The 26178-nt window shown below is 42.8% G+C and overlaps 1 long non-coding RNA gene across 6 annotated transcripts in view; it reads right to left on the reverse strand.

Annotated features, from left to right (window-relative positions):
• The window catches only part of LOC309528126, a 44267-nt gene extending 39681 nt beyond the window's left edge, over positions 1–4586 (reverse strand). For 5 of the 6 annotated variants that reach the window (XR_014217540.1, XR_014217541.1, XR_014217542.1 and 2 more), the window contains exons 1-3: positions 4301–4586; positions 2294–2479; positions 609–694 (exon numbers count right to left, since the gene is read on the reverse strand). This is a non-coding gene — a long non-coding RNA (uncharacterized lncRNA). Of the gene's footprint in view, positions 1–608; positions 695–2293; positions 2480–3534; positions 3642–4300 lie in introns of those variants that run through there. The other variant, XR_014217545.1, reaches the window with a different exon arrangement.
• Between the last annotated feature and the right edge of the window lie 21592 nt (positions 4587–26178).

The raw sequence follows: 26178 nt of genomic DNA on the forward strand, positions 1-26178 counted from the left end.
GGATTGCAGCCATACTCTGGGAAAAGTTGGTGCTGAGAAAAGATGTCTATACAGAACTGAGAGGGACGGGAAAAGCTCAAAGCGCCCATGGAACACCTCAAAGGGACTCAGCACAGTCAAATGTAAGCAGACTTCACACACTTCATAATTCTGCTTGTGAGAGCTGCACAGCAAATAAGAAGTGCTACTAAAATTGATGCTTCTCTCTTTCAGGGGAGGTTTCAGAAACAAGGTGCTTTTGCCATTTGAATGGAGAAATCCACGCTTGCGCATAAAATATAGGTGGTGTGCATTTTATACTCCCTGAGAGGAAAATAAAGGCATCTCTTATTGGTGACTGGAGTTAATAGGAATTGATAAATTGCATTCCATCCCAATGGGCAGGAAATCTCAAAAGTTTTAGATTTCTATTGTCAGAGAAATTACTTCTGCAATTCCACCAGCAGGAGTGAATTTAACTGTGGTGTGTGCAAGGGGGAGCGGGAACGGCAGCGTTAATCTTATCAGAGTGTGACAAAAATCAGAAAATTCACAGCTTTGTGACTGCAATGTATGACTGCTCAAGTTCCAAGGGCCCTGTTTAGAAAATTCTAATTTATGAATGCCACCTGCATATTTTTGCAGTGCCGACTTGAAAGTTCAGGCTTCTTCGGATGTTGCGAGGCTGTTCTTCAAGCTTCCTCAGCTGCATCGCCTGGAGAAACCGAGGGGAGAGGATTACGGTTTGAGCTCCACGGGGCCCGTTTCACACTCCCCCAAGCATGTCCCTTTTGCTCAGGGATATGCGAGCGCATTCCGCAGTTAGTTAAAATACTGCACTGCATATGAATCTACTTACTGAAGTCTGAAGTTACTTTTTAGGACCATGTACATTAATAAAAGATTAGGTGGTTTTAAGCAGAGTGTAATGCCTTGAAGAATGCATTTCCAAAGAGAAAGAAAGAAAGAAAGAAAGAAAGAAAGAAAGAAAGAAAGAAAGAAAGAAAGAAAGAAAGATTTGCCCTTATTTTAATACCCAACTAGAATGTCAGGTGCCCCCTCAAAAAAAATAAATTGAGAAAGTGATTGCCTTGTTTCTGAGCCTATCCGAAGTCAACCCCAGCTTCCATCCACAGTTGGCAATTAGGGTTCATTTGCAGGCTTCCCAGATATATAAAAATGCATAGTGACATGTTGATTAAAATCAGGTTTATGCTGCTTTCACAGTTCACTGTATTCAAGAGTGATTCACCACCATCGAAATTATGACAATCAAAGATTAAAATATAATATCCAGGAAAAATTTACACCTTCACCAGATGACAACTTTGTGGCCAAGGAAAATTTATCCTGGCTGAAGAATAATTTTTTGTGTGGGCAGCTGTTGAAGACAAGGACTGTGATAGGTTTTCAATTCGCTTTGATCCTTGACGCTCTTGACAGCCTCAAGATCCCAGTGTGAGTTCCCATGGGCATGTGAAGCTCTCATCTGGGAGTTGTTAAGTTAGTAATCTATAGGTAAACTCTTCCATTATCTGCCGAGACAGGTGAGTGCCCACAGTAAGTAGGTAAACTGGAAATTCTTCTGACTTAAATCTTACCCAAGCTAATGAAGAACTGCAATGCTTGCCTCTTTGAGACCTCCCAAAGAATGCTGGGGCCAAGCCCTAATAACTGCATCAACATCTCTGCTCCATAGATATACGCCTCTAAGCGTTCCATAGAAAACCTACTTGCACATTTCTTGAGAGCTTCCACTTCTATATTAGTAAACACCACCTGAAATAACTTTACTGTATTGTGCACTTGTGTAATTAGCATTTTACTTTGATGACTGGTGGTTGGGAAAGTTCTTTAGGCTGCCATTGTGGGTACTGTGCTAAAGCCTAGTGTGCTTCCTAATTAATCAAGCCCAGATAAAAACACTTGCATGTCAACAGCGGGGATGGGTTAAATGCTGTGGAGAGAAAAGTCCAGCAAATGTATACATAGAGCATACACACGGCAGAGAAGACAAAGAGTTCTTGTCAAAGACAAAATAAATGTAGCCCGTAGAGACCCTGCAAGCGAATGCTGGACCACAATAGCAAGCATGATACCCATCTAATCGTGTATGGAGGAATGCTGCTGCCAAATTTTCTCTGTAGCCACAAGATACCATTTTATTTTCTGGTCCATCTAGCTCTGATGTTGCAGAGGATAATTAGTCCCAAGTCTTGCAACACAATTTATCTTACACTGGGGATATTCTGCCATGTTCCACTTCATGTATAGTTTGCTAACATGGGGGGGGGGGTTAAAAAAAGCAAATTACCAGAAGAAAAAGGACATGCTCGGGATCTTCAAGTGATTCTCTTTCTGAAAGTATAGGAGCTGCTTTGGATCAATGGGGCAGAAGTCACCCTGTCTCAACGTCCATTAAATGAAAGAGAAATAAATCTGTCAGTCTCTTCAGCTTTACTTTTCCAGTAGGTGCGACAAAGTAGCAGAAGAGAAGAGTCTGTGAAAGAGAAAGCAGAGAAGTAAACAGGAGCATATTTATGTCACATCTCTGAGGGTCACTGGATATCCCTTAGATTCTTCTCAGGCTCAGGTTTTGATTGCCAGGAATTACTGTCAGGGTTGTAAGACTTGCTTCACATGGAGTCGAGCATTTCAAGTCGATCTGGCCTCGCCTTCTAAGCTGTGTTCGTATAATGTTAGAACCCTCACTAGGTGGGTGCCTAGTTATTCCAGCTTTACCGCTGGGACTAAATTCACCCTAAAACATTCTAAAATAAATTAATAATAATAATAATACCAGCATCTGTGCCACCCAGAGAACTATCTGGAGTACTGAGTTGTAACCCACCCAGAAAGATTCTCATCATTCTTTTAAAATATTTTTTATATCTCCCATTTTACATTCCAATAGTATAGCTTAAATAGAACCAAAAGTGATATTCTAGAGTGAGGAAAGGTGAGGAGAGAGAAGGTTACATGACGACAGAGTATTAAACCAATGTGAATAAATTATAAGGAGGTCTTTCATCTCTGACTTTATCATTCAAAAATGGAATGAACAAGCCCCCTTCCTCAATAAAATTGTCTTTGTGGTTATAATATGCCACATCCCTTTTGTGTGTTCGTTTTATCATTGACACAGGACTCATTCACACTTCTGCTAGCCCCATGACTGGAAAGCATAGGTCAGAGCAGTTTTCCACTTGCCCAGCACTTTCTCTGCGTGGATGCAGGCAGTTTCCCTCTTTCCCCACTGCTTTCCCAGGGAAAACCCTCTCTTTAACGCTAAAGCAGAGCAAACATCAATCTGGAAAAACCCGAATTGCTAGACAAGAGGAAGTGGGGATAAATCCACAGTCTCCAAGTCTTCCTCCTCTCTAACCCAAAAAACCAATTGTGCACTTTCTCAGTAACTCGGCCCAAAGGACAAAAACATTAACATGGATTAAGATTTGCCCTAATTACAACACACAGACTTACTTAACCAAGAAGTTAGTTGCATTTACACAAGAGAATGCAATCAAGATAATAAGAAGCAAGTGTTGAATTTACCTTATTATACTTCCCCAGGCTGGTATAAGAAGCACAGAAGTTACATCTTACTTCATTACAGGCAAGTCCACAGCAAAAGGCAACCATATGACTAGGACTGCCTGCAGATAACCTGCTTGTTGAGCATTACTTCAGACTTCTTTGCACAAAGTTTGCAGGGCAGTTATATGACGTTTACTGGTAACTGAGGATTCATTCTGATTTGTTAGCAGGGAGGCTATATGAGATCATATAAAGTGACTGTTATCCCAGTGCATTTCCAGTGCATTTTCTCATTTACTGCCAAATGTTTGGAGGAGGGGCAGGAGTAGAAACAGGTTTGTTGTACAAGAACACAAAAATCACTTTCTGCAAAACCTGAATTTACAAATATTTGATTGAACCCCATCTGCTATTAGGGATTGGGGGGTTGATTCAGATCACATTTAGAGGCCTTCCTAATTTACACTTTCTGAAACTATATGTGAACCGAATCAGAGCCATCCTTTAAAACTTCGACTCCTCTGAATTTTGCAGTGCAGTTCTCCAGCCAAGTGATGTGTATATACTAAGGTAACGTCCGTAAAATGCATATGTTAGTATATATTAACATTTATAATGCATCCAGGAAGATTACTTTGTAAAACTGTGCATATTAGGCAAAATTACACGCAAAGGTGTATATGCTGGGAGAAATCCACTGGTGAATTTTCGTGAATGTGGAAAACTGAACATAAAATTGGAAAAAATGAAAAGATGAGGGGGAAACTGAAATGGACATCCCTACCTGTAATATGGTGACAGCCTGGAAGCTGACTCAGCTAAAAATCCAAGATCTTCCCTGCTTCTTGTGCAAAGAGGCACAGCATGGAATTCAGCTTTTGCCAATTCCACTTGTGGGGTATGAAGCCTCAAACTCCTAACACCAGCTTTACATTCTCCCCCCTTCCCCTTATTACCAGCCTTAGCCATGAAATTGGCTCTATCGGAAGGGCACAATTTGATCTAGGAAGCAGAACGACAGGCCAGAATGAGTGAGGTAGTCTCTCACATAGGACATAAGGTAAAGTACATTTAAGTTTGTCCTAGCCAGTGCTCTCCTCAGTTGTTTTGATACTGTCTGGGAGTATCATAAGCCAACACATTGAGTAATTCCTATGGGATGAGTAGCAGCTAGTGCCTGGAATGTCAGCAAGGATCACTCTGTGCAGTCTTGCCCTTTTGAAATGGAGGCTGTCTCGCCCAGGCAGATTTTAAAAATGCACAGAGGCTTATATATTAAGCCCAGACAATTTTGTATTATGTATTCCTAACTTTGTTTAAATATAAATATTTCAGCGGATGGAGGCAACTGTTGCAAGTAATTTCCCAGATGTCCTAAAATGTGTGTGTGTGTGTGTATATATATATATTCTATGACTTCATCAATGCCTAAACATGATACTCAGAGAGAGAGAGAGAGAGAGAGAGAGAGAGAGAGAGAGAGAGAGAGAAGGGGCTTGCTTGTTTGTTTAGTCAAACTGAACTGCACTAAACAGCTGATATCCATTTGTGGATATATAAATTCTTCATGCAAGCTAGCACGAGACCATAGCTCTCCAAAATACATGTTAGATCAGGGATAGTTAAGTGGTGCCCCCTCAGATGTCATTAATTTCCATAACATTTGAAACTTAGCATCTCACACCGAGTCTTTGGCACCACCACCTCTGCTTGGCTCCAGCTGTTCTAGGACACAGTCCTTTGGGTATCTAGAAATTGTACCTCTTTATCTGGGTTTCAACACTCCTGTTCCCAGCCTATTAGCATATATGGTAATAACTTTAAACTGTATGTCTGTAAGCTATACATGCTGCTCAGGCTTGTGCTCCATGGAGGTGACTTCAGTGATGTCAACACAATGGTTTGACTTCGCCTCAGGAGGCACACTCCATTGTCTCGTGAGACAGATGTATGCCAACAACAACGGATCTGGATCCAAATCCTATCTCGTCTCAGCAGTGAGCTCCCAGGCTGGCCTTCAGAACATCACCAGCTACCAGCGGGAGCAGTAATTCATGATGTTCTTCATGAACCAGAAGGAAATTAACAACAGGTGTTGGATAGTGCATGGTTCCTGAATATCATTCTATCAATGGAATATGAAGACACAGCATGTAAGCCTTTAGCTACCTTTTGTCTCTTGAGTAAACACAAGAAGCCCTGCTCTCTGTGAAATGATGAAGTCAGCTGTTTGCAAGGTTCTGAGCAGTAACAAAATAGTAACCCAGAAAATGAAACTTCGGCTGGATCTACACACATCAAAGAAGCATTTAGGTTAAACACATTGTAAGTTTCAACAGGGAAAACAGGTAGAGAATAACAGGACTCCATGTCACCATCTTGTGGCACAATGTTATATAATAATAATAATAATAATAATAATAATAATAATAATATCTTTATTGTCATTGCCCCCTTCGGGGACAACGAAATTACATATCGCACATGCAACGCATATAAATCATTTTTTCTTTACCAGTCTAGCTGAATCCTTGAGCTGGGCATAGCTATTCCATTTCAGAAGCCTGGATTCCTTTTTTTGGTACTTCACAAAATAGATTTATCAATGTACCTTTCTATAAAAACAGCTTTATGAAATCAGAAGCAGCCATTAAAATGTCAGTATTCATTCTTGCTCAAGTTTCATCACCAGAGAGGCACATTTGGCAAACAGAATAGTGTTAATGGTGTGCTGCAGGTACAGAAGAGCATAATAGAACCCAGTTCCTTATTTAACAATAGTAAAAAGTAATAGGATACATATTTTGGTGTCGGAAAAGCAATCAGCACACCAGGGAATAAAATCATTGAGTAAAAATGCACCACTTTCCATAGTCACTTATGTGAATTACTGCACTTTAGACTTGCCCGCTCTCTCTAGTTGTATAATGGACAGTGCAAAATGCTTTCTTCCCCCCACTCCCTTGCACATCTTAGAGAATTCATAACAAGTGAAAAACTGAGTAAGGAGAACACATTTTAAACTTAGGGAACGATGAAGACAGCAGCTTTGGCTGTGAAAACTTCCGCTGTGAAGTCTTCAGAGCTGGAGATACAGGACAGATCATTACAGGTAAGCAAGGCAAAAAAATGGTCTTGTAACACCACCAAAACAAAGCCGTAACATTTGTCTGTCTTGAGCCAGAGGGAAGGAGAGAGAAAGTCCCAACATATTACCCCATTTGATAGATATAAACAAGCCTTTTAAGCAGGGATTTTTCACAGTCTGCATCTGTATTAGAATTGCTCTTAGATCTTTTTGTTTTATTGCTTGTTTGTTTGCCACCCTGGGCTCCCTTTGGAAGAAGAGTGGGGTATAAACAGAGTGTAGTTGAGAGCTGGTCTTGGCCTTTGGAAGTACAGCCCACACTAGCACTTATACAGTGTTATATGCAGCATTATTTTGAGAGCCAGTGTGGTGTAGTGGTTAAGAGTGGTAGACTTGTAATCTGGTGAACTAGGTTTGCATCTCCGCTCCTCCACATGCAGCTGCTGGGTGACCTTGGGCTAGTCACACTTCTTTCAGCCCCACTCACCTCACAGAGTGTTTGTTGTGGGGGAGGAAGGGAAAGGAGAATGTTAGCCACTTTGAGACTCCTTCGGGTAGTGATAAAGCGGGATAGCAAATCCAAACTCTTCTTATTATTTTTCCCTTTTCAGGTTGTTCTTGTGACTCGTTTGTTTATGCAAAAAGGAATCATCTGTTTAAGCCAATGAAGTGAGGGAGGAATGCAAGAGGGGAAACATTAGTCAAAGAAGCAGCAAATGGAATTGGGGCTCAGCTAGATTGGTAAAGAAAAAGCGATTTATATGTGTTGTATATGCAATATAGCATTGTGCCACAAGATGGTGCTATGGAGTTCCATTTTTCTCTACCTGTTTTCCCTGTTTAAATTTACAACACGTTTAACTGAAACGCTTCTTTGATGTGCGCTGACCCAGCCTTGGCTGAAGCTGCAGATTCAGTTGTATAGATATGAGAACCCATTATTTCTTTCTTGGGTAAAAGTCTTTTGGATATTTAAAGCAGAAGGTGTATTATGGAATCTTAAAGTTAAAGCTGATTAGCAAGAAATGTAGTCCATTGGACCACTCGTTGAATCTAGGGGGCCTGGATTCAAATCCTACCAACCACAAGTTTGTAGTGTGACTTTGGCTAATTCTCACTTTCAGGATAAATGTCTACACATAACATGACTAACAGACTGTTATCTTTAGATGTTCCGTGGTGATTTCTGGCACTAAGTTTGATCCCCACAGATGCATATGCAGGGGGTTGGACTAGATGATCCTAAGGGATTCAAATTCCACGATTCCATGATTCTACTATGCATGATTTATTAAATATTACTATACTGCTTACGAGGAGAAAAATCTCCAAGCAGTTTACAACAGCAAAAATACATATTAAAGCATACTTGTGTGCATGTCAGTGGATCAATATTAGCATGCCACCAGTAACACAGATGAAGCTGTTTTTCGGCCGCTTACTCTCAGTGCCAGTTTAGCAGTACTGCTGCAATCATGTGTACACATCAGTGAAAAAGGCTTAGTTCATAACTACATGCTCATCACTTTATGTCTGTCATGTCAAGTGGTTGTTTACTTGAGTGAAAAGCCATCACAGATCAAATACCAGAGATAAAACGTTCATCATGTTGTCTTGCATCACCTCTAATGCAATGCTTCTCCGCGGACACAGTTCTCACATTCAGCAGCTGTTCAACCAAGCATAAAACAAAGTAAAAATAAAGGAATGGGAAATCAAGTTTTACAATGCATGTGTGAACTAATTCATGCTGCTAGTAACATGCTTGTTAGATACGTTAATATTTTATTTCAGCTTGATGCCCTTTCTGGCAAGGCCATCTAATGTCAACCAACAGCACTTCTGCATCCTCTTCAGACCTTGAAAAAGCCCACAGCTTCACACTCTGGGAAGAATTTGCTCCTATTATTATGGTCCCTTCCAAAGTTCACTTAGTCCCTTTTTGCCCCTTGCTAGACCAGTCAGCTGGAACCTTTATATATTGAGTTTCTCTTTTCATGCCTTACAGCTGAGCCCAACTGTTCAAGGCACATGGGATTGTCAACTAACCAGGGATCAAAAGAACCTGGATAGGATTTCAGTTTATTTTGCCCTTGCGGAAGCACCCCAGGATATACAGAAGGGGAAAGGTTAGGGGTGGGGATCCTTGGGAAGTTTTGCTCCTGTGAAAATATGGTTTTTAGGAGGATAGGAACAACAGAAGCTTCCCTCTACTGTGTGAGTCTCTTGGTCTGTCTAGATCCGTATTGTCTACATTGACTGACAGCACCTGTCCAAGATTACATGGAGGCATCTCTCCCAGCCCTTCCTAGACATACCAGGAATGGAACCTGGGTCCTTCTGCATGTAGATGCTCTACCACTGAGTAGTAGTAGCAGCAGCAGTTCTGCCTTTTGTCCCTGATGAGACTCAAGGCAGCTTCCAGATAAAAAGGACATGGGTGGCACTGTGATCTAAACCACTGAGCCTCTTGGGCTTGCCGATTAGAAGGTCAGTGGTTCGAATCCCTGCAACGGGGTGAATTCCCGTTGCTCTACCCAGCTCCTGCCAACCTAGCAGTTTGAAAGCATGCCAGTGCAAGTAGATAAATAGGTACCATTTTGGCGGGAAGGTAAATGGCGTTACTGTGCGCTCTGGTTTCTGTCACAGTGTTCCGTTGCACCAGAAGCAGTTTAGTCATGCTGGCCACATGAACCAGAAAGCTGTCTGTGGACAAATGCCGGCTCCCTCAGCCTGTAAAGTGAGATGAGTGCCGCAACCCCAGAGTCGTCCGCAACTGGACTTAACAGTCAGAAGTCCTTTACCTTTACCTATACCGATTTAGATGGTCCGGCTCTCTGCTGTCTTCACTGATCCACTGTGATTCTCCAGTGTCTCTAAGAGGTATGCCATCACATCTATCTTGGTTCATAGATCCAAAAACAATAGACAACACTGAGTCTAACCCCTGTGTGTGTGTGTGTGTGTGTGTGTGTGTGTGTGTGTGGAGAGAGAGAGAGAGAGAGAGAGAGAGAGAGAGAGAGAGAGCTCACTTTGACTTATATAAAAGTAGGGACGTTTTTCTTTAGATGAATGCCTGCTAAGTAAATACTATCAGCCCAGGAATGGTGATGGTGGAGAAAAGAAAACAAGTACTGAAAGTACTCAGCCCTGCAATTAACTATGCAGGAGCACACAATTTGTAAAATATAGTGGTGAAAAGCATGACGGTGCACAAATATCTCAGCGGATTTCACACCACACACAACACCAACATATGCAAGGCCAGGCTTTTGCTTCTGGTAGTGAATGTAAAATGAGAAAATGGAAAGTCATTTGTTCCCCCACTACTCCCTCTTCCTCAAACAACTCCTAGCTGTCATGTACAGTAACTGGCAATCCCAAAAACTGAGTAGCAAATTAATTAGGACTGAACACGATCTGGACTTTAATTCAGGTATAATGTTTAAAGCACTGCGTCAACACACTTTCAGCCAAAACAAATTTGTAAGTCCTAAGTGACTGTGCAAAGTGGAAGCACAAATGGTGGGTATTTTGTGGTTTGGCCATTTTATATTGCTGAGATTTAATTATTGGACTTATTGGACATTTGTCATCTCTTTCCTTCATATGCTGTTCACTGCTTGGCCTTTGGGCTAAAAAGTGGTATCTAAAGTAAACATAACATTCTGGTGGGTAAAGCTGGAAGCAGTGGGGTAGAGATTCTTCTAGGAAATTCAACCTGATTCACAAACCACACTCATCATCTGTTATTTGCATTGCCTTTGAATACTTCAAGGCAACCTGTTTATTGAGCATTCGTCCTGATTTCCTTGCAGAGAGATTAGATAACGTTTGCTCTTTCAGGAGTATTCATTCTGTTTTGCTTGCCGGGAGTAGCTGGGGAAATCCAGCCTGATGGGCGGGATATAAATAAATTGTTGTTGTTGTTGTTACATGACATTACATCAGTGCAAGTGTTACCCCTCACTTTCTAGTGCATTTACCCATCACTTCTGTTATTGCAAAAACTCTAATCTTTTGGGAAAGAGGGCTTATTGCACAGGAACTCCCAATCAACTATACTTGCTCCATCTGAATTTGCCTGTATGTTATCCCACCATTAAACAGTGAAAGTATAGAAGTGCCCCATCTGTGCACCTGAGAAGTTAGTCTGTAAATGGATTGCTGCAAAATTGATCTAAGGGATGTAGGATGTGTACCAGGATGTTAATTGCCCCCGGGTTTTTTTATGGGTCTTGCATATATCCTGTAGTTTGAGAAATCTCCAAAGACTCATGTAAATTCGGGGGGTGGGGTGGAGAGTTTCCTTTAAAGGGCCAAAAGAAAAGTGGGGTTTGCCTTCAACTTTAAAAGCCGTCTCAGGGCAGATTACACACACTTTAAGACGGTCAATACAGTTATATAACATTTATCATCACTAAGGCAACAATTTATTTATTTTTTTAAAGAAAACCTAAATAGCAATCAAGGCAAAAAGAAAAAAGAAAATTAGCAATCAAGGTCAACAACAATGCTGCAATAGAATTATCCAAACTTGTCCTTACTTTAACGAATGCCTGATTTATGAGGAATAATATTCCAAGGTGTCACTCAGGGAATTATTCACAAGGGTGACTCAGAAAAGGCAATTCTGATTTTTGAAAAATAAGTTGGCATCTGAGCAGAGTATGACTAAGGCCAGTCTCCCAGCCCTTTATCCTTTCCCCCTGTTTCGTCTGATAAGTAAAACCTGGGCGGCTTGAGGCATTTTTATAATTAAAATATATTACAGGGTGGGGTTGAGACTCAGTAAATCCAGCAGACAGCCTCTCTAAGGCTGCCAACCTAAGAACAGTTTCTTCAGAGTGGCAAGAAGGTCTCACCTTTCCTGGCAAAAGTGATAAGTGACTAGAAAGTTTGGTTGAAATGAATGTGGAATAACATGACAAGAATGAACAATTCAGACACCAAGAGATTATTATACTGTCAAAAGGATTTGGGCTGCATGCACACCATATATTCAATGTACATTGAAAGCACATGACTTCCTCCAAATAATCATGGGAACTTAAGTTTGTTAAGGGTGCTGGAAATTGGAGCTTTGTGAGGGGTAAACTCCAGTTACCAGAATTCTTTGTGGGAAGGCTTCCTCTTCCTCTTTAGTCTCAGGGTTATTTATTTATTTTACTCTCTCCCTCCAACTGTGCAATACCATGAGACTAATGCGCTCTGGGCGTTGATGAGTGTATTAGCTTCAATTGCACACTACTTGGCTCTTCCTTAATTTCTGGAGTTTGGTGGGAATGCAAGAGTCATCAAAATGCTCCTGATGCTCAAATATAGGTACCAGAGGCTGATAGTGAATGGTAAAAAAAACTAATGAACAGTAGTATTAAGATATTTCTGAATTAGCTGATGCAAACCCATATGGTTGGGCTAGCTAACTGCAGAGCCATTGAGGAACAATGGGGAGTCAGGTATTGGGCCATTAAGTGCAATTGTCGATGCAAACAGCTGTCCTTCCCCCCTGCTCCAAGGAGTGGACACAGACAGGAGATTTGGGAGGCTGCCAAGGCGAAGGTGTGTGATGTAACAGGGGAAATGTGTTTCCATTTAAAAGCAGAAAGATTTGGAGAACACGGAGGGCCCACTTAGCAAAGATTCTTGGGAAGGAGAAAGGAGGAGCCAGGCAGAGGCTATGCATGGCAGAACCATCTCGACAAACTGGGACAGAGGCACTGCACACAGAGGTGTGCAGGAGATATAATGCTGTGAACTCTATTCCTTCACCTAGACCCAGGTGTATAAATGTGTAAAATAAACCATATATCTTTAAACACTACAGTCTCAGACGTGCCTGAATTTCAAATGCAAACATGACTCTAGGTAAGTGCCTGGAACCCCCTGGAATCCTGCAACCACTGGGCAGAGATTGGGGGTGGCTCACAACCTATGTAACAATACCATACTGAAGACATTTAGTAAACGGGTAAGTCAGAGAGCAAAATGCATGCGATTCAGAAAAGAAAATATAGTTAAATCACATATTTCCATACTGTAAAGTGACTTGGCTAGCGATGTAACTTGCATGCATTTTAAATTCCATTTTTTTCATTTACAGAGTATTTTGGAAACGAAATAGAATCTGTCCTGAGCACTTGAGCTGATTGCCTGTAGTAAATGCAATACAATATCCTAAACTGATCAGGGATGAGGCATGTTAGCCATGCAGAATTAGAATCTCAGCCCTGTTTTTGCAGTGAGTAGATTAAACTTCTACTTCCAGAACTGCTGGTCATTTCCAAGCATTAAATTCACTTAATATAAAATTATATATTAAAAAAGCAAATAAACCCCATAATGCAGAATTGATAGAGCATACAAATGTAATGATACTCGTCATAAAGCATTTGCAGTCTCTGAGTTGCAGCCCAATCCTATTCCTGTCTTGCAATCTTTTCAATTATGATAAATCAGAAAGCATTGTTTGGCTTGAGTCAATCACTGGTTCCGAGGATGAATTGCCTTTGATTTGCCGAGTTTCAATTGCAGGGGGGGAAAGCTTCAAAGCAAACCATAAAAGTAAAATAAAAATCCACAACGTATATAGTGAGTTCCATCCAGAAACACTGGCATTTCTTCAATTATAAATAGATATAGAGAGATATATACTGAAGTGTATAATCTGAAGCGCAGGTGCATATCAACATATTTTTGGGAAGCATATTGGCTCTGATCTTGCTTACAGCATGTCATGGTCTGGATATCCAGAAAGCCTCCTTAAGATCTCATTACTGCTGCCTCTTAGCAGTCCATAACCCAATTAGGACAAAAGGAGGATCGCTCTTCCGGCACAAAGACTGCAATTCCCAGCTCTGCCTCCAACACTTTGCAACACCAGCCCCACACCTGATGTTAACACACCTGCTGGCCACACACCATGATGGCCACGCATTCCACAACAGGGTGTAGGGATCATTTTAGGAATCCTTTTATCCTGTGAGTCAGCCAGAGACCTGCAGGTATAGGGCATTATATAAATTCAGTTAACAATAACAAGCAGCAGCAACAACAATATATACAGGGAACCTATGAGGCGCTTCACACATCTCTCCCCCCCCCCCCATGCATGGCCACTGTCACGTGGCAGATTTTAGACTCTGGACTTGGATTTTAGACTCTGGGTGTGGGTGGCGCTGTGGTCTTAACCACTGAGCCTCTTGGGCTTAGAACTGGAAAGTCGGCAGTTTGAATCCTCACGACAGAGTGAGCTCCCATTGCTGTGTCCCTGCTCCTGCCCACCTAGCAGTTTGAAAACACACAAGTGCAAAGTAGATAAATAGGCACTGCTGCGGCGGGAAGGTAAATGGTGTTTCCGTGCACTCTGGTTTCAGTCATGGTGTTTCATTGCGCCAGAAGCGGTTTAGTCCTGCTGGCCACATGACCCGGAAAGCTGTCCGTGGACAAACGCCAATTCCCTTGGCCTGAAAGCCAGATGAGCGCCGCAACCCCATAGTCGCCTTTGACTGGACTTAACCGTCCAGAGGTTCTTCCTTTTTTACCCTTAGACTCTGGACTTAATGGGCTCATGCCCCACCCTTTGCATGAGCCCATTAAATCCAGTGTCTAAAATCTGCCAAGTGCTACACTGAGTCCAAGCTAAGGAGACAGAAACCTGGTCATAGAACAAAGCCTTGTCCCACATTCGGCTTATTGAAAGGAAGCTTTAATTAAGGGCTTTTAATATATCCAAAGCTGCAAACCAGCCAGAGAAGGAGAAGTGTTAAAGGAGCACAGAAGGATCACAGGGAAATTGCTGAATGAATTTTTTTTTGCTGCAGAAGGTATTATAGTAGAGAGATCGACTCCTGAACCATTCTCCCCTGCCCACCAAGTGATTCTGAATAACTAGGTCAAACAAAGGTGACAAAGGCCAAAATATTAGAAGTAACTGGCACAGGGAAAGTAAGCTACGATGGCTGAATGGCATTTACCCAAGAGTTCTAAAAAGATCTAAAATGTTAAATTGTTGAACTTTTAAATATAAGGTGTGAATATGTAAATCAGATTCCTTCCCAGGAGATTGGCAGATAGCCATCCTAACACCTTTCTTTAAAAGACCTCGGGAACTTAGGCAATTAAAGACTTGCCAAGGTAAATTGATGCAAAAATATTATTGAGGCTTTTAGGCCTCTTTTGGATGGTGCCGGCAAGCAAGTAGATGAGGGTGATCCACTATATACTTGTGTTGGGGAAACGCCGAAGACCATTGTAATTTCAAGGAGTTAGATGACATGTCTCTTTCCTTTTACAGCCTCCGGTTTAAAGTTTGCCGATTCAGACTAGTACTTGTTTTCCACACACCTGTGTCAGGAGCTTCCTGGGTCTCCTGTTCTAAGTGCTGATTGGCTAGTGGGGAGGATACCCAGTTGCAGTGAATTGCGTTGGAGACTCTCAGTGGATCCGCATTCCTATTGAGTCACTCCTGGTGTCCCGGGCTGATCATGAGTGTTGCCTGCTAACCAGGTGCAGACAATCAAGTCAATCAAAGCTGGCTATAAAAGTTGTAGGTTGAAGGGGCTCAGAGAGCATCTTCACAGGTTGAGGTACCAGATGCTGTCAGGCTGTTGCCCGGGGTCTCTTGCTGCTCTACCTGGACAGCTGAAGGGGAGATTGTGTGTGATTTCTGTCTGGTATGCTATAATTTGTGTTTTGTATGCCTGCTGCTATCTGTTAACCTTATACAAATAAAGCATTACTTATTCTTCATCCACTGGTATGCTTATTGGCTCCAGATCCAGAAAGAGCCCTGTCCTTGGCAGAACAACTTGGATTTCCAAAATTCTAACTTGTGGAACTGTGAGAATAAGGATTGGAGATGAAGGGCATGATTTGGGAGGGGGAAGGATAACAAGTTACAATTTTAGACCAATAAAGTATGTGAAGAGGCCCCAAAGGGCTAACATCCCATACAGGGAATCTGTACTACAGAGGGAGGAAAGAGCCCAACACTACCCAAAATGCAATTCATGCTTTGACTGGACTTAACCATCCAGGGGTCCTTTACCTTTTTTACCTTAATTAGCAATTGCAAGAATGGCTTTTTAGAAGGAAAGTTAAAGACAAGGAGCATTGATCCTGATTGGGGCTCTGGCATTGTAGAGAGAGGGCTTTAAGTTGGACTCCTCTAGAGTCCAAAATTTCAGGCCCTTCTTGCTGTGCTCCAAATCGCAAAAATGATTCACCAAGGGAACTTGCAATCTGCTGTCTATAATTAATCTTTTGTGTTTGCAGATTTTATCTCAGCAGCCCTTGTAGTCATTCTGACATAAATCAATTTACTAGGACTTTTAACGGAAAAAGACAATTCCCTTCATACCATATTAACCATTTTTTTTAATGCAGTATTATAAGTTGTCTATTGGATTGGCCAATAGAATTTTGACTTCATATGGTTCGAGCAAACACTACAATAGCCACATGGAAAATGCCAAATACCCTTTTCCATTTAATTGTGGAAGATCTCAGAGCTGATGGGAGCTTTTCTCTCGATGCAAACAGCAGTTCTAATCAGGAACACAGTGGGAGAAAGGGATTACTGTTAAGTATAACTCTTTAATTGACACTGAAATGGAGAATGGCTAAATGTGTATTGCCAACCACACTTGATCTTAGCCAAAAGGCCGAGAAGCGATCTTACACCTTAATAACTGTTTATTATTGTACTGCGTATTTTAGGTCTATGGACCACAATAAAGCTCTCTCTCTCTCTCTCTCTCTCTCTCTGTGTGTGTGTGTGTGTGTATTGCTAACATTTAGGGTTTTTCCATGTCAACATACTAAAGGACTCTAAGCTCCTAGGTGGGTTGATAATTAACTGTTGTTGTTCTCTGCTCTAATATTGAATGTTTACCTTTGATCATTTAACAAAGGTAACTGGTTGCAAAGCTCCATTTTGAAAGGGGATTGCCTTTAGTCTTTGTTCTCAGGCATTAGTGGGAGTAACATGCCTCTCCTTGGGTCTGGAATGCTTGTTGAGAGAGAGAGAGAGAGAGAGAGAGAGAGAGAGCTAACATAACGCGATCTGACTATAAGTTATTTCAGCTTTGCCAACTTGGCCCCATGTGGTTCTCATGTGCCTTGCGCCACCATGATGTGTCCAGTTGCTTCAAGCTATGCAATATTAATATTTGCAATAGAGGAAACCTGTACAAACACACATGCTATGATACTGATCTGACACAGCCCTCCCATGCCAGTAACCAATGCATGAACTATTGTGGCAAGGCTTTCCTGGTCCAGAAATGGCTGTAGTTATGGAACCAGCCACAGTTGCTCAAAGGTACTTCTGGCCACGGAGACTACCTGAGCCTCTAGTGACAGCTGGATCCAGAAGCAGCTCCTTCAGGAGGAGTGCAACCCCATCCAGGATAGGCAGCTGACCCGTCTCTAAGACATGGGAACTCCTCACCCACAGTGCCAGGATTCAAGCTCAGCTTGCTTTTCCTCATTCATATCACCATTGTGCCCAGGCAATGGCTCAGGGATTGCAAGGCCTCTCCTGATTCAGATGTTATGGAGAAATAGAGCTGAGTGTCATCAGTAGACTGTTTACATCTTGCTCTGAAACCCCAAATGACCACTTTCAACTGCTTCATGTTGATATCAAATAGCACTGGAGATAAAATAGTCCCCTTCAGCAGCCTATAATGTAGCCATCGGGGGGCCTAAAGGCCCTTCTCAGTGCTACTCCCTGGACTCTGTCACAAAGGTAGGAGCAGAACCACTGTAATAGTGTCCCCAAATCAGCCCTGAGTGCTTGCAGGAAGAACAGATCCTGAAGCTGAGGCTCCAAAACTTTGGCCACCTCATGAGAAGAGAAGACTCCCTGGAAAAAAACCCTGATGTTGGGAAAGATGGAGGGCACAAGGAGAAGGGGACGACAGAGGACGAGATAGTTGGACAGTGTTCTCGAAGCTACCAGCATGAGTTTGACCAAACTGCGGGAGGCAGTGGAAGACAGGAGTGCCTGGCGTGCTCTGGTCCATGGGGTCACGAAGAGTCGGACACGACTAAACGACTAAACAACAATGCCAGTCCAGGAGAATACCATGGTCAAGGGCATCAAAAGCCAGCAAGAGATCAGGAAGCAGGAGCAAGGTTGCACTCCCCCTGTCCTGCTCTCTGCAAAGGCCAGTGCTATTCAGGCCAATTCAGTTCTGTGGCCAGGCTTGAACCCAGATTGGAATGGATCTAAATAGCAGAATTGGTTGCAGGGTGTGGCTAGTCGCAGTGTGGGTGCAGTGCCCACAAAATTTTCTCTATTTCACGAATGTGTGCACACAGACCCCAAAAGGTTGACAGCACTGTCCTAGGGTGTGGAGAGCAGAAGAAGTTATACCTGCTGGCTTTGTTCTGTGAGGAAGGCTCCCAGGAAAGAAAGCAAAACTAAAGCAGGCTTCATTCCGTGCAATTTGCACAGGCTGGAAGTCCTTGTGGCAATACCCATCAATTTAACTTTTGGATGCCTGGCCACCAGCCAGTGAGTGCTCAAGTTCCATATGCTCAGCAAACAGCCCAACAGCCACTATGCAATCCTATTGTCAGGCTAGATAGATAAAATACAGCACAATTCTTTTCAAGCCGGATTCCTTGGACGTGCTGTGTGACATTGACAAGTCACCTTCTAAAATTAGCACACTCCGATAATGAGTCTATATCCTTCTGCTAACAATGTTAAATCTCCGGACATAGCTGAGCAATCTGGCTATCCTTCAGTCACCTAGCCAAGTGTCTGGCCACAGCTTTTTCTCCAGTGGTGAGTGCCAAAGGAGAAAAGTGTTAGGGAAAGAAGACTTCAAGAACAAAGTGCAATTATGAGGTCTTTTTTTAAGATGACTGAATGAATTGTTTGAACAACTTGCAATGGGAACTGGAGTAAGGGGGAGAGAGGAAGCTCATTGAGAGGCGGGAACAGGTTTGCATATAATTTGCATATTCTAACTTATATGAATATATGCAGATTTAGACATTATTACTATAAATTAAATCATAACAGAATACATCTCCCTAGAGTGGGGAAGACTATGACCATGTGACTTGTGTACCTCATTCTATTATCCAGGTATTAACTGTTGGTGCATAACTTTAAAGCACTTCCTTTTTATGATTCTTCATAAGCAACAAGGAGATCATCTATCCTGGCCGTGGTCCTCACCAACCGGGAGGAACTGACTGACAAAGGGAAAGTACTGGGAACCTTGGGTGGAAGAAGTCATGTCCTCTTGGGTTTCATTATACAGATGCAAGGGAAAGCTGAGTATAGTCTGGACATGCACTCTGGAAATGCACTGCTGATTTTAATCTTGGAGGTAGTGACTACCATGACTGGTTGATAGACTTTTGCTCCATGATTATGTCTTATCCCCTATCCATGTTGGTGGCCACCACTACATCTTGTGGAAGCAAATTCACCGTGTCTGTCCTGAATCTGCCAGCATTCAGCTTTCTTGGAAGTCCCCAAGTTCTAGTACTGTGAGAGAAAAACTGTTCTCTCTCAATTTTCTTCACAGCATGCATCATTTTATACAGCACCATCATATCCCCACTTACTCATCTTTTTCTGAACTAACCCCGCCCCCCACAAGTTGCAAACTTTCCTCTTAGGGGAACATAATACATACACAGAGGTAGGGACCCATGGATTGCTCCCATGATGGAGCTTGGGAGGTATCTGTGCAAATGCAATGCAAACTAAATAATGTACCACAAAAATGTGCATGGATAAACCTGTGACTCATTTCCACATTCTTCTCATTCCTGTTCTGACCATTAGTGCTTCCATCTTTCAGAAGAATAATGCAAATCCAGTTTCCTCCTCTGCCCTCCCCGCAACCCCTGCAAAAATCACAATAAGCCTTTCCTCACTCCCCTGTTTCGAGAACAAAGATGGTGAAATATTAGCAATTTCACACATGCCTTCCCATGTGCTCTGGAGGTAGGCTGGTGTCACAAACAGTTCCATCTGGTTCCGACGGCTGTCCAGGGCTCCTGAAGCAGAAAGGCCACACTTGTTTTACAAACCTCCTCCGAGGCCCGCAGGCTGCCAATGTTCGTGTTGGGGCTGCTTGCATGACCAGTGCAGTCAGTACAGGTGTTGTCACAGCCACTCAAACATTTGAGTCCCAGACCCAAAGCATCTGCATTGCTCCTTCCAGGTCATTCAAATCATCGTTTTGTAGCCATTTGCTTAAAGATACCTATAAGCTGGTATTTCCAGGGCTGCATTCTGCACAGCTACTTTAACCAGTGACAGAAACACCCATCAAACAGCCTTTTAGTGACTTGATCACAGCTGAGATATAGATTAGATTAAAAATAGATGCAATTAATTAACTAAATCAGCACATTTGTGTTCTTCTCCAATTGACACTTCTAAGATGGGGTTTGCTCTTTGCCTGCCTTATTCCTCTGCTTGGAGGCCCCTATCCTGCTCCTCATAGACATGCAGCCCAAGTCTATGCACTGAGTTGTGGCTAATGGAACTGAGGAGCCTTCACTCCCAAGTAGGTGTGCAACTAGATAATGGCAGTGGGCCCCCTTCAGGGACATGGGCTTCAGCAGATGCCCAGCAATGCCTGCTGCTGATGCTGGCCCTTGGGGAAGGCCAGTAGGCTCAGGAGTAGAGCATCCCAAGATCAATACAGTGGTACCTCAGGTTAAGTACTTAATTCTTTCCGGAAGTCCGTACTTAACCTGAAACTGTTCTTAACCTGAAGCACCACTTTAGCTAATGGGGCCTCCTGCTGCTGCCGCGCCGCCAGAGCACGATTTCTGTTCTCATCCTGAAGCAAAGTTCTTAACCTGAAGCACTATTTCTGGGTTAGTGGAGTCTGTAACCTGAAGCGTCTGTAACCTGAAGCGTCTGTAACCCGAGGTACTACTGTACGTAGCATCTCTAGGCAAGGCTAGAACTGTCCTCTCTCTTGTAAAGATTGGTTTGCATTAGCTTCCTTCCCAATCCTACAGTTCAGATGCCAACTTCAGTGATGCATATTTTTATTCAATGTCAACAATTTAAATTGTTAAATTAAACTCCCAGGTACATATATTTTCAAAACTTGTTAGTTTTGTATTTTTCAAATTGCCTATGTGTGTCATCTCTTATCAGTTCTGCTTGACTTGATTCTTCTGGCACCCTCTAAAAAACAAATGGTTCAGGTATGGATATCTGTTTATTATCTTCTGCTGTGAAGACTGACACAAGCAATTGGTTCAGCTCCTCTGCAATTTCTGTTTCTTCCATGATCATTTCTCGCCTTTGTCCAATAACCTCCTGAGCTGATTCCTTTGCTTAAATGTGTTTTTATTGTGTGTCTTAAGGTTTCTAACAACATGCTCCTCAAAGCCATACCATGTTGAATATTGCAGAGTATATTCAGACTTTCTGGAAGTATCTGGTTGCAAGCTGACATGATGACCAAGAACAAATCGCTGCCCGCTAGTAACTTGGTTACTTAGAGGTTTATTATTTACAGCAGACTCACAAGTTACTATACACAGGATATAGGATATGGATCTTAACTCTCTCTCACTGAACTCAACTTCAGCTAACTCCAAATAGACCGACCAACCACACAGAAGTCATGAGTCATCCTGCCTATATGGGTAACCTCGACCAATAGCAGAGTTGTATCCTCGGCCAACTCACTAATTGCTTCTGTGAGAAAGCTGGATCAAAGCACGTAGGCAAAATCCCAACATACCTATCTGCCTTATTATTGACTTGCATTTTGCAGAATTTGTGCTTTTCATATTTTCCTGATTCATGAAGGGCTTTTAAATGGAAATATTGCCTTTCAAAGTTTCCCTGTCTGAGTTTGTGGACCACACCAGTGTCCTCTTGGTCATTTGCCTATACCCTTCCTAATCTGAGGTGTAGATTCTATTTGTGCTTCTATTGTTGTGCTTTCAAATATTCTCCAAGCATCCTGAAGAGGCATGACCCTCTTGACACTCTCTTTCAACTTCCTTTTAACCATGCCTCTTATCTTTGAGAAGTTTACTCTTTTGAAATTTAATGTGATCTCTTTGGGCCTTCCAGGTGACTTAACACTCACATGCATGTTCAGTTTGACAGCACAGCAGTCACTGTTCCCAAATACTTCATTGCTTATGCTGTGTATCAGGTCTTCGGTACTACACAGTATTAAGCAGGAGCTTGTGTCCCTGCCAGTCAACTCTATGGCTAACTGATTTCTCAGTGGAGAGACATAAATGGGTTCTTGAGAGAATAAATTGTGCAAAAAGTGGTCACTGGGTGCTGGTAAAAAGCCTGGTTCTAATGTGGCTTTCTTTATGTGACTCCCATTTCCATGGAGTGTTTATGTGCAGAGTCATTCTAGGACAGGAAGAATTGTTAGAATCTGCAGAAGGAACTTCCTGGAATGTTCTGGAATTCTGTAGCAATTTTAGTAAATTAGAGCCACATGGTTCATAGATGTTTTCCCAGACTTGGGACCATCTTATGATGGAATACATATGTAAACATGTTGGATGAGTGGCTTAGCTATCAGAACAGCTCCTCAGTATGGATGAACTCGTAAGAGTTCATCCATACTTCACTTGTCCCATGTCTGGAAAGCAGAGGTCTGAGAGGTATTCTGCTTGTCCTGTGCTTTCTAGGCAAAGGTCTGAGTGGTTTTCCTTTTGCCACATCACTTTCCCTGGGGAATCATGTTCTTTATTGCTGAATTGGAGCAAACATCAATCCACAGAAAACCCAGTTGATGTTTGCTCTGATTTAGAGGTACAGAGCAGCAGGACAAGTGCAGACAAGACTTAAGAATAGCAACTGAGATGCCAACCTATCAGCAAACCAGTCCATCCTCAAAGTCATTCATACAATGTGTTTGTTCTTAGAGTTGTTACTCCATAACTGTAAAAGATCCTAAAGGATGTTGGCCAGATGCCCTCTTGATTATTTTTTTCTTGTACTGTACAGCTCCTAATATGCAAATAAAAATGTATTTCTAGTAACTGCTTGCCCAAAGAATTAAGGGTTGTTCACTCATTTGGCTGATATGGATTCACTAAACATGGAAAACAGGACTATGTTTGCTGCTTTTAATCCCAACATTGCTGTTTCCCCCAGCCATGACCCCACAGTTCTCACCTCTGTGTGGTGTAGTTGTACACAGATAAAGCCCTCCACACACCTGGGATCCCTGGGGGCATTCAGAAGTCCAGATTTCCCAGAGGAGCCTTGCCCACATTCACCAGCTCTGTCAGTCTGCAAGGGGGGAGATGTCTGTTTACAGGCATGGTTTGATTCCAAACCATGGCTGCAAGTGGACAAAAACAGGGCTTGCTGCCTGCTCCAGCCAGCTGATTGGCATTAACAACCAGCGCCTTTGAACTATACAGTAGCACTTTAATTGACTCCATGGACATAGAACAAATGCAGCATCCTGGAATCAATACAGTGTTTCTGTCCATGAACTGCTTGGTTTTATTTTTAAATAGTGTAGACTGACACGTAATTATCCTTCCCTGCCCTTTGGAGTCATAGGTTACACTGATAGCTGAAGGACAGCACTGATAACCAGCTGCGCCTCATGCAACCATCACACAGAGATGTATGTTAAAGTCACCTTGAATGGAGGTTAACGTACTGCATGGTGACAGTCTAGGCTACGGGCCTTAGTAACCTGGCTGTCTTTCTCCCAGAAATTAGGTTGCTGTGACACCTTTTTTTTTTGGTGGCAATTCTGCTTCTTGGGCAGACTTCATATACACTAAGCTATGTTTCTAGTAATTATTCTCTCTTCTGTTCAAACAAATAATCCATTTTGGAATCAGAATAGCTGCACAAATTTATTACTAATGTGGCTTGGTTCAGTTTGGTTTTAAATCCTATCCCCATCCCCATGTTAAATAAGAGGGACAAAGGATAGATATCTAGTAGTACAAGGTGCATTATTGTAGTATTCCCACTGACTACCCTCCCTGCTACACTCACAGGCACAGTTTATTAGCTGAACTGACAACAGCTAGGCACAAGCAGGAAGGAATAAGAGAAACATCTGTCTTTCCAATCCAGTGGTTGCAAATATACTTCCTGTATTTTTCAGAGTCCGTCAAGCAGTATATAGCCAGAGTTTTGATTTGCTGAGAACTCCTGCTTGAAGTTACATTCTGCCGTGGTCTTATTTTTCACACTGGACCTGGTTCCTAGAATTATTTCTTGCCTCATATAGCAAACCACCCTCTGTTCTCTTAAGTTACCAAAAGCATATTTTCCCATGTATCTTAAGCCTGATTTCTGCAAAACTAAAAAAAAAAAACTGGCTCAATTTTTTTTTTTTTTTAAAAAGGTAATTGCACCTAATCAAGGCATCATATTACTGAGGGCCTTCAACCAAAAGCAACATATAAACAAACAGGAACATAAACTGTTCCTGTTCAAACTGTATCTTAACTGAGAAAAAGTAACAAGACATGGTAGGCTCCTTTTTATCAAATACTGTGTATGTCTTGATAACTGGAGAGAGATGAGAAGAAAGGATGGGAGAAGCTGCTACATTTCCTCCATGTATTTTTGCCACATAAATGCCAGACCAGAATGCAAAAGTAGGAGATAGTGAGCTGAAAAGTTCCAACTATGTGGAAGGTAGGAGGATAGACCAGGCTGTCTGCCAGGCCATTTTGTAGATGGTGGTGTCATTTAGGCATGAAAAAGACCACCAGAAAACAGGCTTGGCTGAAGGATGAACCCACAAGCATAAGAGGAGGAGGAAGCAGAATTTTGTTGGAGAAAGATGGAGCAAGGCCATGGTCCTAAAGAAAGCAAGGGCATATTTAAAGGAAAACATTGTAGCTACATAGGCTTCCACTCTACTTTGAGAATAATAAGGAGGATATCTCCTTATCCTCCATCCAACAAATCCACATCATTTGCTGTTGGTCTTTTTTGAACACAAAACAATGAAATAGTTGTCCGTATTCAGCCTGTCTATTGGATGGGCTTGAGCTGCCACATACTAGTGTTGTCATTGGGTAAAGGTAAAGGTAACGGTAAAGGTACCCCTGCCCGTACGGGCCAGTCTTGACAGACTCTAGGGTTGTGCTCCCATCTCACTCAAGAGGCCAGGGGCCAGCGCTGTCCGGAGACACTTTCCGGGTCACGTGGCCACGTGACAACGCTGCATCTGGCGAGCCAGTGCAGCACACGGAAACGCCATTTACCTTCCCGCCAGTAAGCCAGTCCCTATTTATCTACAGTGGTGCCCCGCAAGACGAATGCCTCGCAAGACGGAAAACTCGCTAGACGAAAGAGTTTTCCATTTTGGAGGTGCTTCGCAAAACGAATTTCCTATGGGCTTGCTTCGCAAGATGACAATGTCTTGCGAGTTCCTGCTGGGTTTCCCCCCCGTTTTTTTCTAAGCCGCTAAGCCGCTTATCAGCTGATCCGATCAGCAGATAAGCCACTAAAAGCCGCTAATAGCGCTAATCCGCTAATCCTTCAATGGGCTTGCTTCGCAAGACGGAAAAACCGCTAGACGAAGAGAATCACAGAACGGATTCTTTTCGTCTTGCGAGGCACCACTATACTTGCACCCGGGGGTGCTTTCAAACTGCTAGGTTGGCAGGCGCTGGGACCGAACAATGGGAGCGCACCCCGCCGCGGGGATTCGAACCACCAACCTTTCGATCGGCAAGCCCTAGTCACTGAGGCTTTTACCCACAGCGCCACGCGCGTCCCTGTTGTCATTGGGTAGCTTCAACTAATTAGTCCTGTCATCAGAAGCACTACACAAGGAGCTGGTGCAATGGAGCTTTCTCCCAACACATACCCCAAAATTGGCTACGGGAGAAACCCCAGGAGACTGGGCTTGTTCTAAATGGCTAGGCAAAATGCTTGCACTGAATCAGAAGATCGCAGCACTGAAGTCCTCCTGTTATGCTTGTGGCCGTGCTTTGTGAAACGCCCGTGCCATTCATGCACATCCACATTCAAAGTACAGTGGGACCTCGGGTTACATACGCTTCAGGTTCCATATGCTTCAGGTTACAGACTCCGCCAACCCAGAAATAGTACCTCGGGTTAAGAACTTTGCTTCAGGATGAGAACAGAAATCGTTGTCTGGTGGTGCGGCGGCAGCGGAAGGCCTCATTAGCTAAAGTGGTGCTTCAGGTGAAGAACAGTTTCAGGTTGAGAACGGACCTCCGGAACAAATTAAGTACGTAATCCGAGGTACCACTGTAGCTACATTAATGGAATATGTGAGTTCAGCTACCTTGAAACTGGCTACACCATGTACATAATATGACCACCCAACATATGCATGATCATAGCAGAGGTGGATTTAGAGGGGTGCAACCAATTTGCTCGCACTGGGTACTAAACTGCAACTGCACTGCACCAATGACAAACAATGGAAGGTGAGGGGCAGGGGGGTTGCCGGTTTTGGCCTTGCCCAGGGTGCTACTGAAAGTCTGCCACTGATAATGGACAGCTTGCATTTGGGGGTAGTGAACCTTGCCTTCAGACCCAGGTGGGATCTTTAAGGCTACTGTTACTGACTGTTCCA

The sequence above is a fragment of the Podarcis vaucheri genome (assembly GCF_965113315.1).
Source record: "Podarcis vaucheri genome assembly, chromosome: 3".
NCBI lineage: Eukaryota > Metazoa > Chordata > Lepidosauria > Squamata > Lacertidae > Podarcis > Podarcis vaucheri.